At 47.0% G+C, this 21,634-nt stretch overlaps 1 protein-coding gene and 2 long non-coding RNA genes across 9 annotated transcripts in view; 2 read left to right on the forward strand and 1 right to left on the reverse strand.

Moving 5' to 3' along the window:
- Positions 1-21,634, forward strand: part of AUTS2 (activator of transcription and developmental regulator AUTS2) — a 1,122,443-nt gene that overhangs the window by 40,916 nt on the left and 1,059,893 nt on the right. The gene's annotated exons all lie outside the window — the stretch shown is intronic.
- Positions 1,595-3,630, reverse strand: LOC135425385 (uncharacterized). Its single transcript, XR_010435585.1, has 3 exons — positions 3,493-3,630; positions 1,998-2,223; positions 1,595-1,800 (listed from the first exon to the last, which is right to left on the reverse strand). It is a non-coding gene; the product is annotated as an uncharacterized LOC135425385 (long non-coding RNA).
- LOC135425384 (uncharacterized) overlaps positions 3,731-21,634 on the forward strand; it is a 39,609-nt gene continuing 21,705 nt past the window's right edge. The window contains exons 1-2 of the long non-coding RNA XR_010435584.1: positions 3,731-3,923; positions 19,695-19,780. This is a non-coding gene — a long non-coding RNA (uncharacterized LOC135425384). The remainder of the gene's footprint in view (positions 3,924-19,694; positions 19,781-21,634) is intronic.

The following is a 21,634-nucleotide window of genomic DNA, read 5'->3' on the forward strand; positions in this document are numbered from 1 at the left end:
AGAGGTGGTGTGAACACGGGCAAGTGGCTGCTCCTAAAATCCCCTCCTGCCCAGGTGGTGCATTTGCTGCCTTACCAGTGCCCTTATGGGGATGTGTTTCTTCATGGGCTCTTGCCAGCAATCACAAATAGATACCATTGCCTTTATAGCTGAAGGGAGATGCTGCTGCCAAAAACCCCCAACTAACCCCACAAGGTGAAGGACACGTGTTGGCTTGAGCAGGGAGGATCTGCTGGGGAGCATTGTGGTTTTCGCATTTATTTTGCCATTCTCCTGCACTTGTCACAGCTCTTCCTACAGCTCTGATCTTTTTGTCTGTGTTTAAAGATCTTTCTATTCTCTATTTAACAACAGGAGGTTTTAGGTTTAAATGGCACAATGGTGTATGTAATTTATATATACAAAAAAGATAAATTGCTGCTTCTCGAGACACAAAATGCAAGCATTGCTTTGTTGGCTGAATTAACTTTTGTGCTATGTCAGGCGTGGAAGGTATTGTTAGAGATATGATTTTAGTATATAGCAGTACTAAATATTTTATCTTGTTGGCAAGCAGTGTTGTTGCAGGAGGTTTAAACTTCAAAGTGAGCTTTGCTAAAATGCCTTTAAAATAAAAGAAAAAAAAGGTGGAGAGGGAGATGTAAGAGTGACTCGATTCGTGCTGGAATGATTTCACAGAAGGATTGTTATCCACTGAGACACAAGGCTTCTATTTGACCTCCTGCTGACTTCCCTAAACAGTGTTTGTAGGATGTTTAAACACTTAAAAAAAAAAAAAACGAAGGGGAGGGGGGAAGGAAAGCTGCTCTGCCGGAGTGTCTCCGTGCAGAAGAGCCACATCTCCTTTTTTCAAAGTGACACATAGAGAAGGTATTTACCACTTAAAAAGAGCTTGTTGGCAAGCTCTCAGTTCTAGGGACGCAGAAGCGATCCAGGCTCTCTATTTTAATTTGAGTTTTGGTGCCGGGTGTCCCTCTCTGCTCAGAGTTTGCACAGCCTCAGCCCCTGGGTCTGGCGTTGCCATCAGCACGTTGGCTCTGCCCCGCTGTGCCGGGCGGGATGAGCTCGGCAGGTGCTGCTGCCCGGGGGCTTCATCCCCTGGGGCTTTGGTGGTCCCTGCTCGGCATCGCCCCGGCAGGAGCCCCAGCTGCAGGGAGAGCATGGGCTGCGGCAGCCTGTGCGTGACTCGGGAGGTATTTTGGGATCTTTCTGGCAGAAAAATGCAATATCATCGTTAAAGAGACTGCTGTGGCATAAACGGTGACTCAGATGTGAGCCGGCAAACGGCGGGGAGAGCTCCCCAGCACAGGGGCGTTCAGCTGCTCCCTGTCACGCTGCAGGAGGGGGTGAACCAGGGGGACAAATTCATGGGCTCTGAGCCCTGTTCAAGGGGCAACTCCGTGCTGCCCTCCCCAGGTACCGCACACGGGCTGCCAGAGGGCTTCATTTCACACACGAGTTTCCAAATTTTGCTCACTAACAGTGAGCAAGTTCATTGTAAGGCAGTTACTCATCTGCCTGAAGCTGTTTCCATTTGTTTCACCCCCTCCTTGTCTTTTCCTTGCACTCCCTACACTCCATATTCCTCCTGGGCTGCCTTGCTGAGGTGGTGCTTTTAATGAGCTGCTGGAAATGTGACGTGATCTGAGGCTGCATCTTGTACCATGGAGGCATCCAGGTCTTGATGCTTTCAGGTCATCCATGACTGAACTGCAGGACAGGGAAGGTCGGGGGTGGGATGAGTGTGGAGCACAGGCTATGTGCCCCTATTTTCCTCCTGTAGTGGTCAGAGCACCTTTCCTGTAGGAAGTAGCAGGAGACATCAGTGCAGGAGCAATGCAACTCCAAACTATACCTGTAGATCAAGGTGAGCCCAAGGGTGGCTCATAAACTAATTACTGGGTTAAGCAGGTAATGCCAGTGGCCCATGCACAGATTTATCATCACTTCTGCAGTTCTGAAGCACTGGGGGAGAGGAAGTTTTTCCCTTTCCTCACCTTGAGGGTACAACGAAGGTTGTGGTGATCAGGAGCTCTCCTCCTCTGCTCTGTCATCTTTAATGCACTTTTCAGGACACACATACACGATTCCCTTCCTCCTGCTTGTTCTGGCGTGACTGAATTTGGGACACTGGTCCTCTGGGAACAGAGCTAGTTTTTAAGCTCTAATAGGCTCCCTGTTGTCACCATTTGGGACATCTCAGCAGCAGAAATGGGAAGTGACCTTAAGCAAGGAAGAAGGTAACTGCACAGTTTAACCCAGGGCAGCTGTGCCTCTGCTGTGTCACTCTGGTTGTGGAAGGAGATGTTGTCTAGAGCTCTAGACATCATCTGGAGCTGATGCAGACCCCAGTGGGATTAATGGAAGGACCCTCATGGTTCTGCACAGGGGCATTTGGGAACCTCTGAAAGGACTGCAGAGAGGTGCTGGTGGTGGTGCTGTGTTGTGAACTAGAATCTCCACAGAGGCCACTTCCCACGGTGACAGATCACATCATGTACGATCACATGGTGTGACATCAGTTGTGTTTTCTGGATTTTACCCAGAGAAGAGCCCATTTTTCATTTTTTTGTGCATGCTTGGGAGAAAGCAAACTCTTCACAGGGTGGTTTGAGCTGCAGGCAAAGGAGTTCAGCTCTGCAAGGCCTTTGCCCAGGGATGTTACGTGGCAAAGCTGAGCGGTTGCACCTGGCCGTGGTGGTCCAGAGCACTACTGGAAGTAACATGACTCTGTAACTCAAACAGAAATGCTAAAAAGGTAAAAATTTTTGGCATAGGTTAAATATTCAACAAAGAGCTTGATCTCTGCTTGCTTTGGCAAACAAGTACATCCCCAAATGAATCAAACAAGTTGTAATAGAGAACAAATTGGAGTAGTGGAGGATTTGTCTCAGACGCTTAAAATCATATTTTATCCCCTGCCTTTATATTACCATCTATTCAAGCAAAAAGCATGTTTTGAAATCCTGATGGGAAAAAAAGCTGAGCACGTGTTGTTTATTCCTTCAGTGCTGCGGTATGGTCTTGTATTTCTGTCCTGTGCTCTTTTCCAACCTTAGGGCAACCAAAAAGATAGCTGGCCAATGTACTGTACTCAATTGCTGTATATTTTACACCCAAAGATTTGCAAAAATTATTTTAAATTAAGCAGGGTACAAAGTTTTTCTAATTTCTAGCGCAGAGAATTCATTTTCAATTCCTCTATCAAAGCAAAATGACAAATACAAAATGCAAGTGAAACCAGATGGACTAACTATATTAGGAGCTCTGCATGCATATTTTGTGTCACTTATTAGCATTCATTAAGTCAAACACGGGGAGAAATAAGCTTTGCCTACATGTATTAAACCAATAAGGCTGGCAAGGATCCAAGCCTGCTCTCGTGGATTAATTGTTTTATAACTGCTTTAATTAAAATTGTTCAGTATATGATTAACCTAAAAGTTTTAATTTCCACAAAATTGTTGAACAAATGAGACATTAATATTTTACATTAACTGTGGAGAGTGTGCTGTGGTTCTCTGAGCAGCTCACACTAAACCTGAGGTGAGTGGCCTTGTGGAAGGAGTGGGGGGTTGGCCCCAGGTGCCCCCCTTGGGGTGAGAGGCTCATGATTGAGCAGCATGTTCTGGAAGGTTCTGTGCCTCCCTCCATTGTGATGACAGGGGAGCATAGAATGTTCTCTGCTTGCGTTGACAGCTTCCACTGGGGCTGGTGCCATGGACTGTCCCACAGGGAGGGTGGCAGTGCAGCAGTGAGGCAGGAATGAGGGGCTTGTCCTAGGGGTGCCTCTCCTGCCTTGGCTGTTCTGGAGAAGCACATGGGCTTTACCAGCCTGGATCTGCCCACACTTGGAGAGCTGCCCCTGTGTGGGGGATGGACAGCAAAGAGGTGATGGCTGCAGTGATGGACAGAGCCAAGAGGTGATGGACACAGTGATGGACAGAGCCAAGAAGTGGTGGCTGCAGAGCAGCTGCAGCAAGGAGGTACCAGAGGTGTGGGCACCATTGCTGTGCTGGTTCCCCTGTTGTTAGAATCACCTGCAGCCTCTCTCCCCTCTGATCAGGGGTGCTATCTGGTTGCTGTGGACTGCTAATTATGAGCTTTTGCCCCTGTTTAATCACCCAGTTTGTCTTACAGACTGACTGGGGTTTTAAGAGGTGTTCCAGCAAAATGGGCATGAAATGCTACGAGAGAAGTGGAGATTTTGGGCCAGCTACTGTGGGTACCTCCTAAAGCTGTGCCAAGCCCAGGTGACAAGCCCAGGTGACCTCCCTGTGGTGCGTGCTCTGCAGTGGCTCTTCTGCAAATACAGAAGCTGTTAAATCTCCAAAGTGCCAAACTCCTGTTGGGGCACAGCACTTGGAGCTGTTGGGTTTAGGCAGAAGAAAAGCTGTGCTGGAGCCTGATGGGGGTCAGGTCACCTCCACCAACCATGGGATTTTTGGAAATGCAAGAAGTCACGGTTTTCCTTGTCTTATCTGGAAATCTGAACTTCCTGTGTTTATGTTGTGTGATGCCTTTCTGAGGTGTTACCATAGCAGAGAAGGGGGGGCAAGTGGTGCAAGGGGCCATGTGTTGTGGTGTTGGGATGTGCTGGGGAGATCTGCAGCTCACTCTGCCCAGGCCTCACCTCCTCCTGCTGTTTCATCTGGCAGCGTGAGGTGCCTTCAGGGTGTGGATGTGCTGCCATCCCAATGGTTTATCTGTTCTACTGGTACTGGAAGTGTTTTGACACGTGATACTGCAGGCAGACGGCAGAGCTGGGCTGCACCTTGGTGTCCTCCTTCTAAAAACCAGCTGCATCATGATCTGAGCTCATGGCTCCGTTAGAGCTCATCACAAAAGTATCACTGACTTAAGTGGGACTGAGAGTTCATCTCTAAATTTACTTCCTTGGGGTCCCTTTTGAGGTGGCTGCTGTGCTTACAGCATGGGCAGCATGGTGTCAGGCCCCCCAGTCTGTGGGACTTCTTGGGGGGGAGCAGCCTCCTCACCTGATGAGGGAGAACTCCATGGGTTCTTGGTGGTAGCTCATGTCTTTTGCTGGTGCTCCTTTATGAACTGGCATTGGGGAAAATAGTCTTTATATTGATGGCCTCCGTGGTCCCACAGTATGCCAAAAAATAGACTTAAGGGAAGTCCTGGCTATGCAGGGTTCAGAACTTCAGCTGATGTTGCTGGAAATATTGTGCACAGCCATGAAATCTCCTGCTGTTGGGTCCTCTTAGAAGTACTTTTGTTGAAATGTAGTTGCCTCCAGTTCAACAATATTATCTGGGCTCTGAATGTACCATAAAGTATTTTGCTTTCTGATTCTCATCGAGGCTCTGTAGGCTTTCCAAAGTGAGCATGCAGAGTGTCTGCCATTGCTTTGGAACATGGGAATTTCTCCTGGTGGGAGGGCAGCTGCAGAGGGCTGGCTCTGTTCCCCTTCTGCACCTACTCCTGGCATCGCTGTTAAAACTTCATATGGCTTAGAGTTACCAAGATCTGGGGTAAACTGAGCAGCTGGCCACAGTTTGCTAGGTCAGAGAGGGCAAGGAAATCCTCCTAGTGTTGGCAATGAATTTATAAATGCTGCTTATGTCTAGATTAGGTGGAGCTTGGGCAGAATTGTTGCTGTTCATTTGTACTTCAGTTTTAGGATATTTGGATAAGCTTGCAACGTTGAGGAAATGAAAAATGGAGGGGTTTTAAAGAAAGTCTGTGAGGGTTATCTAACTCAAACAGAGATAGATTTTGGTTCCTGTAGGCTTCCTGGAAGAACATACGGAGGGTGTGTACACACACAGAAACATATGTGCTATGTGCTACTCTGTGTAAATACAGCAGTTTCCCTTTCTGTCACATCTGATGAAAGATTTTGTGTTGCTGAATCAAATAATACAAAATTATAAGGATAATGACCAGAGTTTTCCATGGCAGTGCCTGGAGGTGTCTGTTGTTCCCTGCTGCTGTACATACCAGGCATTGCTGGAAGTCAGGCACAGCTCTCACTTGCTAAAGCCTGAGATTAGTGCCTTTGGGCCCTGGATCAATCTGGAAAAGTCGATCTGAGAAACTAGCTCTGAGGTAAATGTTCCAGTAATCGACCTTTCAGGGTGCACATGGGGGATTCGAGGACAGAGCTCAGCTCTGCTTTCCTGCCTTGTCTCTGAGGGAGATGAGGACACAACTCCTGGTGAGGTGTCCCAACTCCTAAATCCTCGTGTAAGGCTGCTGTGGAGCTCTGCTCTCTGTTTTAGGCTCTGGAAAACACCTAGCAGCAGCCTCAGGCTGGGCGTGCTGTACCAGCAGTGCCAACCTTGGGAACCAGGCAGGGCTTCTCTGCTTTTGAAAGGTGAAAATCACTGGCCTATAGCCCCACTTTGTCACAGAAAGAGCCAGAGCAAAATCGTGTAGATATAAGAAGTGCTGATTTCTGGCAGGATGAGCTCTGAATCCACCAGTCCATCTGTAAGGGCTGAAGCCAGGTGTGAATCCTGTGTGGGAGATCCTGGGCAAATCACTGGGAAGTGCAGCATTAGCTGTGAGGCAGGTTGGCCTCAATGCATTGTCAGGGGCTGTTCCCTTGAGGAACAACACGTGTGTTGGGCTCCTGCAGTGTGTTACCTGTGAGTGCAAACAAGTGCTGCTCCACTGTCCGGAGAGGAGAAGGAGGAGAGTGCTAATTCCTTCTGCCAGAGCCAGTTTCTCCGGGGACATTAATTGGAATTTCTTCCTTGCTAATTTGGATGCTGGTTAGTGTTAAAGGGATTTACTCTGCTCTCAAGGCTAAAAGGCATTGAGGAATTTCTGGTTCAAAGTGTTGCCCAGCTTGCAGAGCTGCCCCGAGGCCACTCCCTTATCTGGGGAAGCTGGGGCAGCTTTGCAGCCCTGGATGTGGTGGATTTGTGCCTTCCCTCGGAATCGTGGGGGGTTGTGCTTTCATGCCCCTCTGATGTTAAACCCGGTGTCTGAAAAGGAGTGAGGCAGGGCTGCTGAAAGCTGCAGTTGGGATTCCTGGAGATGTGAAGTGGTTGGAGTGTCTGTCCCTGCCTTGGAGACCAGTGGAATGCTGCCACACTCCCTCCATCCCTCCACCAGTGCCAACCTTCCCCTGCAGAATCTGTTCGTCAGCTCCCAGCGCACTCGAGGATTTGTGGAATCCTCAAGATGATGAAAAGCAAATAAGAGGAGTATCAGAGCATTGTCTTCTATACAGCAAGAGATGTTGAAGTGCCTCTGTGGAGATTCTCAACCTGCCTTTCATGTACAAGGGCTGTGCCTGTGCTCTTTTCCTGTTATGCCCTTTCCCTTGTGTTGCTGTACAGAGAGGTAACTGCAGTCTTTGGTGAGGAAGATGCAAACCCAGTGCATCTCATCAAGTTGTTGTGGTTTGGTGTTATTTTTTTTTTTTAAAGCATATTTTCAGATTTAAGACCAACACTTCCATTAATTCACAACTTAACCTCTGCTGCTCCCCTCTGAAATAACAGTATGTCTGTGTGGAGAGAGCTGAAGTGGACTCTCCAGGCTGTACTTCACGGTATCCTGTGGGGGTTTAGCATAGCACAGGCCTCCTGGCTGTAGGTGGGTTTGGTTGTGCAGGGAGTTAAACCAGCTGCTCTGGAGAGCTTTATTTCGTAGGAAATGCCTGATGATGTTTGATGAAACCTGCCAGGGACATATCCCATGGCTTGGTCGTTTGTGTGAGGGTACTGGGAGGTGGATCAGGGGCAGAGCCCTGGGAGAGTTTGGTGTTAAATGCTGCAGATACTTCTGACGTTTGTGGTTGATCTCCCCCAGCAGCAGTTCCCAGCCACCAGCAGGAGGAGGTGGCCTGGTGAGCTGCACAGGTCGTGCCACACTCAGGTCCTTTTGGAAATACATTCCAGCAGATCCTCCTGCTGGTTCACCAAATCTTTCTGTAGGAACGGGGCGGGGGGGGGAAGGAGCACTGTTGTTCTTTGTAGGATTCGTTTTTGGACCTATTGAATGACTGCACTGATGACCCACCTAAGAAAGGAAAGTTTCAAGAGATAAAGACCTTCCAGCTCTCTTCCCTTTAACTGTACATACTTACACAGTATATTCCCCTCCTGGATTTACTGGGAAGTCCAACTGGAAAGATGAGTATGCCAGTTTATTGAGAATCTTCCTTCCTCATGGCTGTGGTTTGTATTTTGTTTTTAATGTAGTACCCCCAGCTAATTCATTGGTAGCCATCACTTGAAGATTGTTGACATTATCCTCTGACAAAATATAATGTGTGGTTAATCCTATTTCCTGCAATCAATATGGTAATAGTAATTAAGTATCTGAATATGAAATACTTATGTTGTTTATTTTTGAAATCGCACAAACTTCCTGCAATTAGATACATAAAACTAAATTATTTAATATCAGGAATTGAATCCAAGTCATCTGCACACTAAAAAACCTTGTTTCTATCAAGACAGCAGTACTTGGGTTTATAGTAGTTGTGTTTTATGTGAGTTTTCATGAATTTTCCCAGTGATTTTTCCGGTAATCTTTCACCATCAAAGATTTAGAATTATTATAGGCCAGCTCTTCCAGTTGTGGAGTTAGAATCCAGGCCAGTCCATACAAATGGGCTGTACATCCATTCAGAGCCCTCTTTCCAGGGATGCCGTATTTTCCACCCTGGTTGGTGTTTTGGTTCTTGAGTTCTTGCTTCTCTTTATTCAGCCCAAACTCTGTTATTCAGTTCATTTTGTTCCTGACAGGTTTTCATTTCCTTTATAAATATATAGCATTTTCTTTGGCCTCTTGGCTGTGAAAAGGATTTAATACATTGCTTTCTCCACACTTGCTTTTTTTTTGTTACTATCAAAGGCTATTCTTTCTTTTCCCCGTCCCTTGAATAATCACTGAAGACAGTAAGGGAGTCTTTCTCCAGAGCTGCATGCTTGCAATACATGGTAATAAATATTAAGCTCCTTATGAATTGTAGCAACTTGTGTTTTGATTTAAGTTTTAGCAATTGGAGATGGCTTTTGACTCGTAGGCAGAACGTCGTGTGGTGAATTTCCAAAGCTCTGCCTACGGAATGTGCATCTGCTTGTACATACAGGCATTTACACCCCTCACTTTGCAATGCAAATGTGTGATCTGCAAGTACAGCAGGGGCTCTTCTGTGTGCAGAAGTGTGAGGCAGGATCTGAGCTCGGGCTCTGAATTCCAGTCCCGTTCTTGCACTGGTTTCTGTGACCAGAGGCAAAAGGTGCTCAGCAAACTCCGTCCCTCAGCACAGTGCTCTGCCAGTGGGGGTGACAGTGCCACTGACGTCCTGCAGGGCTGCGTGGAGCTACAGGGAGAGGCTGGAACCACTTCTGACTCCGAGTAGAACCTTTCCTTGTGGAAACGGGGTACCTGGCCTGCCAGGTGAGGTATCCCGTGGGTCAGCATGGGAAAGGGAGATGCAGACATTCATTCTGAACCAGTTCAGTTCCAAAAGGCTGCTGGCTTGGGTTCAGCCCCAAACATAAACCTTGTGATGACAAACTGAAACCCAAAAGGAGAAGTTTCCATCGCTGTTGCAAGCTGGAATGGAAACACTGAACAGCAAACAACCAAAGCACCTGGTGCAGCCTTGGCAGCCCCGTGCAGGGACCCCTGGACCCCCCGGCAGGGCAGTGGCTGCCTCAGCTTCCCAGGAAATCCAACTGTCCCACCAAGGGACCTGCTGGAAAGAAAAGAAGCAAAGAGAGAAGCAGCAGGCAAATGTAACCCAGCCTTCACTGGCTTATTTTGAGGTAAACATAATAGAAGAGATTTCTCTTTGCATGTGCTGTGATTTATATTTTAAGGTGAACTGCATCTCTGTTGTACTAGAAGACAAATGTGCTCTGTATTCAGCTGCTGTTATCTATTACTTTTCTCTCTCTAGCTCATGCAGAAGAAACTTCAATGTGCCCGAGCTGGTAGCTGTCTTTCCTGAGGGATTTGTGGCATGGAAACATGGGTCCCAAAAGTCTCACAGTCATTATTGTATTTCCATTTTCCTGCAACATTCAGCATTTTTTTTCATGTCACCTTCCTCGGAGTGTTCCTCTTATTATTTTCTCTGTTGGTTTAAACAGTCCACAGCATCTGTTCTTAATTTTATAAAGTATGAAATTCCATTCCTGGATCTGTTTGAAGCACAGGAATCAAATACACACACACACACATCCCCTATGGAACAAAGCATCTTTTTGCCATTAAAATATATTATGCCTAAATATATACTTGGGGGGAAAAAAATCAGTATCACATTTATATTGTGAACTGGAGAGAAGATAGAGGTATGTCACTCAGCCCCATCTCTGGAAAGCTTTGCCTGGATTTAATCAGGAGCTGCATCCCATCAGTTGGGAAGTGGTGTTGGGCAGTGGTCTGTGAGCAGCAGGTGAGGGCGAGTGGTCAGGATGGTCCGAAAGGGTTGTCCAGCCCTGGCACAGGAGTAGTAGAGTCACTGTCCCTGGAGGGACTTAACAGATGTGTGGATGGGGGAACATGGTTTAGTGGTGAGCTCAGCAGTGCTGGGGCAGTGGTTGGACTTTGTTCTCAGAGGGCTTTTCCAACCTCAATGATTCTGTGTGTCTGTGGTGCCACAGAGATGCACTAAGGGAGATGCAGTTGGTGTTATGGCATGTCTGTGTTGTTAGGGTGGTGTGAGAGCTTCAGGAGCTCTCGGTGCCTGATGGAGTGCCAGGATTCTGTGCAGGGCTTACAGAAATGAATCAGAATGGCTTCATAAAGAGCCACCACTCTGCCTCTGAGCACTTGAGAATGTGGATGAAGAGGAGGAGAAAAGATGATGACTAAGGAGCTAGACAATGTGGAAGAGAGCTTGACTAACCTGATGGGGAAGGTGCGTTGAAAATGAGTTTTGCAGTCTGTCTACCACGCCAGCAGAGACTGGATGTTTTGAAGGACCTGTGCCTGGACAGCAGGAGAGCAGATGTCTGAACATGGTCTGAGCACAGCTGTGACTCAGGGCTGAATGACTTGGGTCATACATGGCCATACGTGGTCACTGCTGAAGGGAGAACTGGGTACTGCAGCCCGGGACCTTCTCGGGGTCAGTTATGTCCCAGGAGGCCTGGCAAATACCAAGCTGCCCTTTCAAACCATCTTTAGATACTTGGCTGTTTCTCTCACTTGATTCATGCTGGAGAGAGGAACCACTGGAGTGGGTTTTTAGTTCCTTTGAGATGCCAGGTTGGTACTTTGCTCGTGCAGTGACTTTGGCTGGCTGCAGACCAGCCCCTCTCTGAATGTGGGAAGGATACATATGGAAGGAGAATGAGTTGCAGCCATATCACAGTGTGGCCTACATGACTTGCATCTCCCTCCCTGCTTCTGTTCAGCCAGGACTTGTGACACTAAGATGATGGAAAGCATGTGCACTAGTCTGAGAAGAGGGTTTGCTGTCTGAGCTGCCTTCACACTTGTGCTGTTTTAGAAGGAGCAATTCAGTCCACATTGGGCTTACTGGAAGGTTTGGCTGAGAAAATAAGTGTCTGATTAAAACATTGAGCTTTGCTTGTGTTCCTGCCATTATATTTCAGACCCAGCATCCAGCTGAGGTTGGGACTCTGGAGCAGGAGGAACGTAATTCTGGTACACAGATGAGTCTCAGTCCCTTCTCACTGGAGTTTAACTGAGATTCCCATGGAGCATCCCATCTCAGGACTGCCTGAGCATCAGCAGATGTTTTACCTTTTATATATATTGAGATTTTTCATCTTGTGATCTCAATTAATTAAGCCTCGTTTAGTACTGCTTTGAGTTATATGAAAGCTGGATAGCCTTGCTGCTCTTGCTCCCCCATGATGTTAAACTGCTGGAGCAGTAGGTAACTGACTGAAACCAGATTAAAGCTCTATTATTCACATAGATGTTAATCATGAGCAGGGAATCTTTGCACACTGCAAAACTCCACATATCTCACTGGGCTTTGAAGGAAGAGCAAGGCTAAAAATAAAGGGTATGAGTTATTACCACGTCCACCTTCAGGGAGTGGGTTAGCTGTATTTTTGAAGAACTGGAATGAGCACTGGAGATGTTCACAGAGAACTCATCTTGGTTTTCAGCACTGTCTCTGGGCATGGAGTTTGGATGGGAGCATCTCTTAAGTAAATGTAGATCTTGGGTCAGAAACAGATCTTGCTAAATAGGCTAGAAAAAGTGATAGATTCAAAAAATGAAATAATTGGATATTTATAGCCCAGTCTGCAGTGTGTTGGTGCTCTGGGTTTGCCTATCTAGCACCCTCGTGTATCTGATTATTGTGAAGCACACAAGTAGTATAACTGGTTTCTTTAGGATTATTGCTTGGGCAGAAGGCATTCTTGGAGCTTGCATCATCTTCAGGGATGGAGCCCTTCCAAACAGATTTGCTATAATAGGATGCACTGGAGAGAACATAAACACAAGAAAATAATGGCAGGAAATACTCTCACTTAGAAAAAATATTCAGACACGTCGTTTATGTCATAGTTTTCCTGTATGAAATCTGCCTGGCAATAAAACCTTTAAATGTGCCCCAAACCTGAGGCTAAAAGCCACTTCATTCTGAATAGTTCTCTACTTCCTGTAAATGTATTGAGTTGCAGTTGTTGCAGTGGGTACTTCACAGAAATACTAATGCAAGTACTGGAGAGAAAAGGCCAACCACCAGAAAGAGTTGGAACCCACACCTATTTCTTATCAGTGGCTTCTGTTAATATGGATTTCCTCCCTCATTTAGTGCTTATGAGCTAATATAGGACTTCCGTGTTGAAATGTTGGAAATTGGATTGGATTTCTTGTTTGACTTGTCCTGCAGTGGGTAGAAATGCTGGAATGATTCTCTCCTCCCACATGGCAAATCTGAAGCCCCAGTTTGCCTGTTGCTGGGCTGTAGGAAGGTGCTTTTGGCTGTCCTTCACAGCTGCACACATATTTGCTTCTTGGAGGCAAACTGTGTTTGAATTTGTGTTTCTTGCAGCTCCTCCTGTGCCATCAGTAACTTGCAAGGCTGGTTCTGCTGCTGTTTGGATTTGGGCCCTTGCAGAAGTGCCATGGGAGCAATCTGGCGTGTGCCATGGCTCCGTTCTCCCTTCAGTCACTGTCACTACTCCTGCTTTGCTAAGTTCACGCCATTAAGCAAAACACTGTCTTGGGAGGTTGCTGAGTGTTGTGATGTGTGTGTTGTTGATAGGCTCAGAATTTCCTATTTTGTCTCCTAAGGAAATCCTTTCCTGGCTCTCTGAGCAGCTTATGTGAGCCTTCATTCTTGCAAGATCTTCCTGTCCCAGTGTCTTCAACACGTAACATCCTCAGTACTGTACAAGAGGATCTGAAACATGGAGGGACCAGTGGCCTGCTCAAAACCTTGGAATGTGGCAAGTTTTTGATCCAAGGCTTCCCAAGTTCTGGCTGTGAAGCTGCTCATTGGGGTGGTGACCATCCCTCCTGCCCACTCCTGTTGTGTCCAGCGAGTTGGTGCAAATTTCTCAAGTGTGTTAAAATTAGGTAAAGAACAACAGTCCAAGGTTCGGCCATGCAGTTTTGAGAACCCACTTTGGTCTGAACCTGCTAACTCCATTCAGGACAGATCCTCTAAACCTCCAGGAGACTGGTCGCAGGCTCTTCTTAAATTGCCTCATTATGTCTGTCTTCAAGACTCTTTCTCACAGAACAGATCACTGTTTCATATGAGGATACTGGGGTATGGTATATGTTGGGATGTATGGAGTATTCTGCTCTCCAGAACAATTCCCTGGTTTTGCCTAGTTTTGCATTCCCTGTGCAACATGTGGAGAGGCTGCACTGGCAGAGCTTTGGTAAAAGCCAGTCCTGCAAAAGTCCTGATTATCTTGGATGTCCTTTGTTGTTGTGTTGTAGGGTTTGAGTTTGTTTAATTAATTGCTGGAAGGAGGAAATCTTCTCTTTCTCTGAGCAGCAGGGACAGATCTCACAATCTCAGTGGTCAAGAATGAAGCAGACTGCCAACAATACCCCAGCCTCTTTGAAATGTGATTATATGGTTCAAGCCTAGCTCTGTGAAGTGTAATAAAAGCCAGCAGGAGACTATAGCAAGGCTGAAATATCATGCTGCTGCCTGCTTTTACCAGTTCATACTGCTTTTTGAAGAGTCGTTGGCTTGGCAAGGGGTTGGCCAGCAGCCTGATACAGCAGAGCCAAAGCAAGGCGAGGTCTGGGGTGCTGGAAACTGTTACACCTTTCAAACATCTGTCCTTGGAGTACAGGAGATATCTAACCTGGATTAATCATGGTGAGAATAGAGAATTGGTGAAAATCATGTGCATTTACAGTTTACCTTCAGACTCCAGGTGTGTGGATATGTTATCTTGTCCTGTGAGTGAGCAGCACAGAGGGCTGCAGGGCCAAACTGAACACTGGGAGAGGTGATATCCACAGGCATTGGATAGTGAGAGGATTTGCTTGTGGTTCCAAAGATCCTTAATCCAAACTAAGGCAACAGAGGGGTCAGTGTGCTGGCACTAACAGTCATAGTTCTGTGGTCTGGGAGCACAAGAGCTGAGAGGACCAATCTCCTCTGTATCCAGGGGGGCCCAGGAGGTGCTGGATTAGTTGCAGCCAAGTCACTACTACAGAGAGCCAGGGAAGGTATTTAGCAAGTCCCTGTTCATTGTTCTGATGTCTTTCTTATGACCTCTTTCCTTCAGGGTTATTGTCATGGGTCACTGCCAGCTCTGGTGCATTGTGTTGTCCAAGTTTTCTCTCCTCCCACACTGCTCTGTTGGCCCTTCCTTTCCTCATCCCACGATCCCAACCTGCCTGTTCAAACCGTCATCATGTGCAGCTCCCAATATGTTTCACGGATCTGTTGCAACTCCAATTTACACAGATGAGGTTTGGCATAACAGAAGCATACATCATCCCTTTCCTTAGGGCAGCTGGGGAGAACAGAGGGTATTTCCCCAGCTCCTTCCCTGCAGTCACTGGAGTTACAGCATTGGAGGGTCTCCCCTGTGAGCAGCTGAGGGTGAGACTGTGATGGATTGACTCTGCCTTCTGTTAACACCAGCACTGCCTTTCATGCCCTGTTGCTATTTGTGTTTTTTGATGAATGATTAATTAGAAAAATAATCATTTGTAAATTGTGAGTGAACCAGACGTTTGGCCTTTCCTGTAGGGAAATGGAGTCTCCGAGCTCTGCTGCAGCGTGCAGCCTGCTCACAAATGCAGGAATATTCCCAGGCTAGTGATGAATTTACATGACGTTCCCTTTCAGCATTTTAATGACTGTTACAGCTGAGTAACTAATGAAAGATACTAACAAACAGAAGAAGTAAATATTTAATTTTTCTATAGCATTTTTCCAGCTTGTGGCAGACGGTATTTTAAATGTATGTGCAGGAGAATTTCTGCCCTAATCTCTCCATCTCTGCCTGGAGTACAAAGCTGGCTGTGTGTTGGACATGATGAATGCCCCTGTGGAGGCATTTTACAGTGAAGTGGGCTGTTCCTCTGCCCTGTCGTGACAGGCTGCAGTCAGCACTCGATGGCTGTGAGTTAGCACAGCCCAAAAGGCATCATTTCCCTGCACCAGGGATTGTTGCAGCTTGTGGTCCCCTGAAGATGAGATGGCCACAACAAGGTCATTCGGTAAACTACAGTGATTAGTGACTCCATCAAGAAAAGCTGCTGAACGCAGCAGGGAGCAGTCATTTGAAATGTCTCAACCTTCTTCCACCCTTCAGCATTTCACCTCCTTCCTTTGCTTGAAAAAGCCTGCTGGGGAAGTGTCATGGTTTGAGACAGCCCCAAAATCCAATCCCCTCGCTCCATCCCCCCTCCCACATCTCAACCTAATGTGAGATGGGTTAGGGTTAGGGTTTTTTTCCCCCCTGTGTCTTCGTGATATGACGTGGTGAAACGACCTTGTCTGGGGTTACGAAGCCCACGGAAGACCCCTTTGCCTGTGTCAAGGGGGCCGAGGGAGCTTGGATATCTCCCTCGTTGAGTGCTGGCAGAAAGCCAGATATCAGCTGCTGCATGTGGAGAAGACAGACAGAACCTGCTGCCTTAGAAGATGCTGCTGCTTAAAGACTGGAAGGGATCTGTCCTTCTTTCCCTCCTGGACTTTTATTTGAAGGGGAGAAGAGATCTGATCATTGTAAATACATATGTCATGGTAGAGATAGTTGTGATCATGTGTATAATGTGATGTTATATTTATTTGTACAGTCATTGTAATATATTCCCTTTCCCCCACTTTGAGTCTGGTGTGTTTTGTCTGGAAAAACCCATCTCACATTAGGTTGAGATGTGGGAGGGGGGATGGAGCAAGGGGATTGGATTTTGGGGCTGTCTCAAACCATGACAGGAAGATTTTTTGCAGGGTCTTGTTATCTCCAGCAGATTCTCTTGCTTGTTTTTCTGTTGTTTTCCTTCATGGTTCACCGGGATGTGATGATCTGACTTACTGGGGGTAAATCAGTAATTTTGGGGGGTTTGGGGTCAAGCTGAGGGATTCTCTCCAGCCTGAAAGGTGAGCCACTGCCCTGCCCACGTTATATTCAGATATGCGGGGAGAATTGGGGGCAGAAGTTGCCTAGAGGAAAGGTTTGCAAGGAGAATTTGTCAGCAGCTTTAGAGGTGTTTATTATTAAGCAAGCATGGAGCTGGCTGTATGATTTTGGCATGTGGTGAACTGAAGCCATCACAGAAGATGACATGGAGGGTGGCAGATTGGACAGTCCCAGTGTGTCTCAGGTGCAGTGCCAGGCACAGCGTGTTCATCCCCACCTCACTGCCAGGCTCGTGCCTGCTCTGCCATCCAGGGTCGTGGAGCAGACCCAGCAAGAAGTCCCAGCCCAGGGAATTCAACTCTGTGTGATTATGAAGAGCAGGGGAAATTTTTGTGGGTACAATCTATGAACGAATGAGCCAGCTGAGATCTCTGTCTCTCAGGCATTACATGCTTTGGCGGGGAAAGAATAAATCTTTACTCAAAGCCTGCAGGAACTTCATCAAGCATTTATTTAGGGAAATTTGGCCAATGTGGTACACTCACTATGTCGTTGTGGTTGTCCCTGTAGGGCTCTGCATGAAGTCAGTCGTGCTGGGTTGTCTCTGGCTTGGTCCTTGTTTTTGACGGAGCCTGTCCAGGCTCCACATGACTGGGATCCAGCTGCCTCGGCTCTTCCCCACTCTCATTTAGTCTCCCCAGCCTGCCCTCTTTTACAGCCAAGAAAAACTTCTGCTAAGTGAACAAAAGCATTCATCTGGATGGAGATATATGTATATAGCAAGAGTGTGTGTGTTTTTTTTTTTTTAAAGAGCTCATCAGAGTAGATCATAAAGCCAGAGTGAAATAGAGTGAAATTTCTGATTTGAGACAGTGTTTCTTAAACACTGGTTTGTTGCAGGCCTCCTTTCCACCTGCATCCACACTGAACTGCCTCTCCTGCCTCTGCCTGTGCGCTTCGAAATATGTGAGAAAACGCAAGAACGGGGCAGGAGACAGGATGGGGACTGTCAGGGTCTAACCCTCCACTTCTGAGGGAGGTGAGGGGAAGTGGAGGCTTGCATGCTCCAAATGTAGTGCCTCACGCCTGCCTTTTCCAATCTGTATGGACACCCCTGTTCACCACTGGGTCTGTGTTCTCCCATCTGCAGCTTCCTTTGTCTCCCCTCTGCTGGTCTGTGTCTTTGCCGAGCTGGGAGGTGATGATTTCTCTTTGCTATGGAGGGTGTGTGGGTTCCTGCTCCCTCAGCAAGTGCCAAATTGACGTTAAATGCCCTGATCCCGATTGGAAGCAGGGAAGGACTTTGTAGAGCTGCTCGGTCAGAATCTGCTGTCCTTGGTTACGGCGTGGGATGGGCTCAGGTCCGTGTGACTTGCCAGCTCCTTTTGTTCAGTGCAAGTCCAGAGGTAGAAAGACCCCAGTTATCAGCACTGAAGGGTACAGGGGCTGCAGTGGGGGCAGCCTCGCAGAAAAACGTGAGCTGTGTTTTCTCTGCTGCCTTCAGTTATTCCTGCAGGGCTGGATGTTGCTGGGTGCTCAGCTGGGGTTTATGGCAGGACTGTCCTCTGTGATATAGGACCAGCTCCTGTCCAGACTGAGCTCTGTGCTCAACCAAGGCAGGTCACATGTTGAGTTTAACTGGCCTCTGCCTTGCTGATTTTTCTCCCAATGCAGGCTCCTGGCGAAGTTATTTGCCTTCCTAAACAACCTTAGGAAGGTTGTTTCTTCCTTTCTAAAATGCTGAAGGGGGTTAAATCTCAGAGTGGAGTATTCAACTGTTGAGTGATTTACAGCAAAGATGCACCTGAGTTATGGGAGCTGTTAAAATGCCTGTTAAAGTAGTAAATGTTTTTGAAAACTCATATTATTTGGCTGATAGAATGTAAGGGTCTGATGGAGCTATTACTTTGCTCTGTATAAATACACATTTGTGCAGGTGTTATTTATGTGTGCTCTCACTGTTGTGGGTGGCAGTGACCCAAAGCCATTGCCACCAAAGGCTTGTACATCAGCCTGCTCAAGCCACAGAGTGCCTTCATTCCTGGTAGACTGTTGGATTAGAAGTCCTCAACCTGTGGAAGTTTAGCCTCCTCTTGGCAGTGCTGGGGTGGTTTGAGGAGTAGCATTGAGGCAAGGTTGTGTCTGGGGGTGATGGCTTTCTCCTAAGGGTGTCAGTGCCTTGACTCACTGGATTTGTAGAAGTTCTTGGCAGAAAAGGAGCAGGTCTGTTGTCCCAGAAAACATGGATACATCTTTCCTCAGCACTGGTATTTCTCACATCCTAATGTTTCTCATGATGGACGTGAGCAAGCAAGCCTAAATAAATACTCTTAGTGTTTATACTTACCTTAAAAAAAACAGGGTAAATTTGTGGTCTGTGACCTTTGATAGTTGATATTTATTTTTAAAACTCAGTTTTGCACCTGCTTTTAAACATTTGCCCAGAAGAAACAGTGGGGAGTCAGTAAGTTTGCCACAGATTTATGGGTGTCAAACCTCCTCTCTTCCTTTGCACCCCAGTAGAGTCACTGTGACCTCCTGGTTACCTGCCACTATAACCACTGGAGACAGTCCAAGTCTGTTCCTGACAAATAATTATGGGAGGCTTTGACCAAGTGTGTATGATGGCTCTGGTGTACAGCATTCCTGGGTCATCTGGAGCCGTCTGGTCAGGATGTCCTCGAATACTACATCCAAATTCAGATGCTGCTGGATTTGGTGAACAGCAGATGTACACTCTGGTATCTCTTCCACACCAGCTTCTCCTCTAATGTATGAAAAATTAATTCTTCTTGCTTTCTGGCCTGTTGTGTGTCTACAAAGGGTTGCAGTGTTGCGCTGTGTAAATCTGTGGTGGTACACAGTAAATATTTTGCTTTAACGGTCGCAGGTCTGACATTCCTGTTGAGTTATGTACCATAATGTTTGAACACCATGGGTTGAATTTGATCATAACTACGTGGGTGCACTTTAGTGCACGCCTGAAGAAAATTGGCCACTAAACTTGTGGGCTTGTGTGCACAGTCAGTGATTGAACAATCTGGTGATGCCCCAAAAGGTATGAAATTAATTTTCAGGTACAATAAACAATATTTCAGCCCTGACCCGCTCGGTGGAAGCTTCATCTTCCAGCACTATGTATTGAAATGGGTTGCAGGATTGCATTTAAGAAGGGATTTGTTCTGCTTCTCTCTTTAGTGCCGAGGAAGCTCATGAAGTTGTGCCAGGAGTGGTGATGCAGCCGAGGGCTGCTTTGCCTGAGTGGTGCCTCCCTGCAGCTCGAGGTTTGGAATCATCATTGCCTGACTTACAAATCCTCATCATGTAGATCAAACAGAGCAATTTTCTTCGTGTTTACCTTCATACAAGCTGGGCATGGTCCAGTCTAAATGCATTTATCACTGATTGTTTTAGATAGAGGATTTCTGCACTGTTTCTACCTCTGCAAGTGAGGGGCTGTGCAGGACCCCTTTTCCTGGAGAGGGATGCTGGCTGGTCACAAGCACAAGGAGGCTCAGGAGGGGCATGCAACTGCCTATTCAGAGTTTTAATTTCAGTACAAGTTTTGCCAGTGACTAAGAATTCTCTGTGCAAGGAAATACCTGGAGAGGCTGCAGTGGAAAGTGTCTGTTGTGGAATGTGTGGTCTGTGGTGACCAGCAAGGGGAGTCCAGCAGCAAAAGCAGTAAAGACTTGTTGGCAGGAGGTGCAGGACCCTTGGGACAGGGTCACTGAGAATGTACCAGCAGGATCTAATCTTGTGTTTGCTCCTCTATTATTGGCATATTTGCACACTTGTCCCCATATTATGTCGAGTTTGTCTTGCCTGGGAAGAGTGTTTGTGAAATCTGGAAGTGTGGTAGGAGCAAACCTGCTTGATCCACATCATGAAGCAGACTTTGGTATTAACTGTTCCTACTGTTAGCTCTGTAGGTCTCATTCAAGCCAGACCCTAAATAAGAAAGTAGTTGTCAGAGCCATCCTCACCTTTCTGGCTTGGATTCAGAGGCTGGGAAATGATAAGTAATGTATTACACAAATTTAGCTCTTGTTTTTACTCTCCTGTTTATAATTGTCAAAGCTTTGAACCTTCTGAAATAATAAGGTTAAGCCCTCTCTGACCTTAAGTGAATAGGAAAAAATATAGCTGTGAGGGTCTCAGGCCATTACACCTCAGTGGTGAAGAATCTGAGCCATTTGAAAACCCTGCTAAATTATCTTGCTCAATGTCAGACATCCAAGGTGACTTACGGTGCTGCAAAAACATAAACATCCATAACTGGGACTCTGCTGCAGTCCAGAAGTGGGTTTGCCACGTGCCTGTGCTTAGGTTGGTCAATAGGAGTGATGGCAGAGGAGCTCCCATGGGCATCATCCTGCCGGGGATGTGGGTGCTGGCTCCACCGGGGTGCCACTGTGACCCCCGTTGCTGTGCAGGTCCCAGGCTGAGCTGTGCTCTCACCTCTGGTTTCAGAGCATGTGTTTAATCTGGGAGCCTGCCCAGGCTGCAGGATGCCTTGCTGTGTGGCACGGACCTGTCATCTCTCCAGGCAGCCTCTCCAGCTCTGCCTCTGGGCTCCTTGTCTCCAGGGAGGATGGGAATGGGGGGCTCTCTGTAGCTGTGCCCATCATACTTGTTGTTTGCTGCTCCTTTGCTCAACAGTCTAAGAAGGGAAAAGTTTATTTTCATGTGGGGGTTGCCTTTTAGATGCCACCTGTCTTACCCAACTGAGCAGGAGACAGATGAAGCATAACTGTCTGATGTGAAGTTTGATTAAGGGCTTGGTAGCCAAAATGTTCTTTTCCTGGAAGAAGAGCAAGCCTGTTGCTAATTTAGCACCTGATCCAAAGAAACATGAAAATGGCACTGAGAAGTCATCTTTTCAGCTCTGTCTAGATCTGGTCTTAAAAAATATAGTGGGTTGGGGCTTGGATAGCCATCTATCTGCTCCAGGTAGGGGCTCAGAAGAAGAAATATCCTTTTGCCCTTGAGTCAAGAGTCTTGGAGAAGAGCAAGCTGTCCCCACTGCCAGGCTGTGTATCAGCCTTGCACCTCAGTCTAGCAACCACTGATGCCAAAGCTGATTTGCAGTGGGTCAGACCTGGTTCAGGCTATTTCCAATGGGATACCTTCTCTGT

The sequence above is a fragment of the Pseudopipra pipra genome, chromosome 21 (genome assembly GCF_036250125.1).
Source record: "Pseudopipra pipra isolate bDixPip1 chromosome 21, bDixPip1.hap1, whole genome shotgun sequence".
NCBI classification, from domain to species: Eukaryota; Metazoa; Chordata; class Aves; order Passeriformes; family Pipridae; genus Pseudopipra; species Pseudopipra pipra.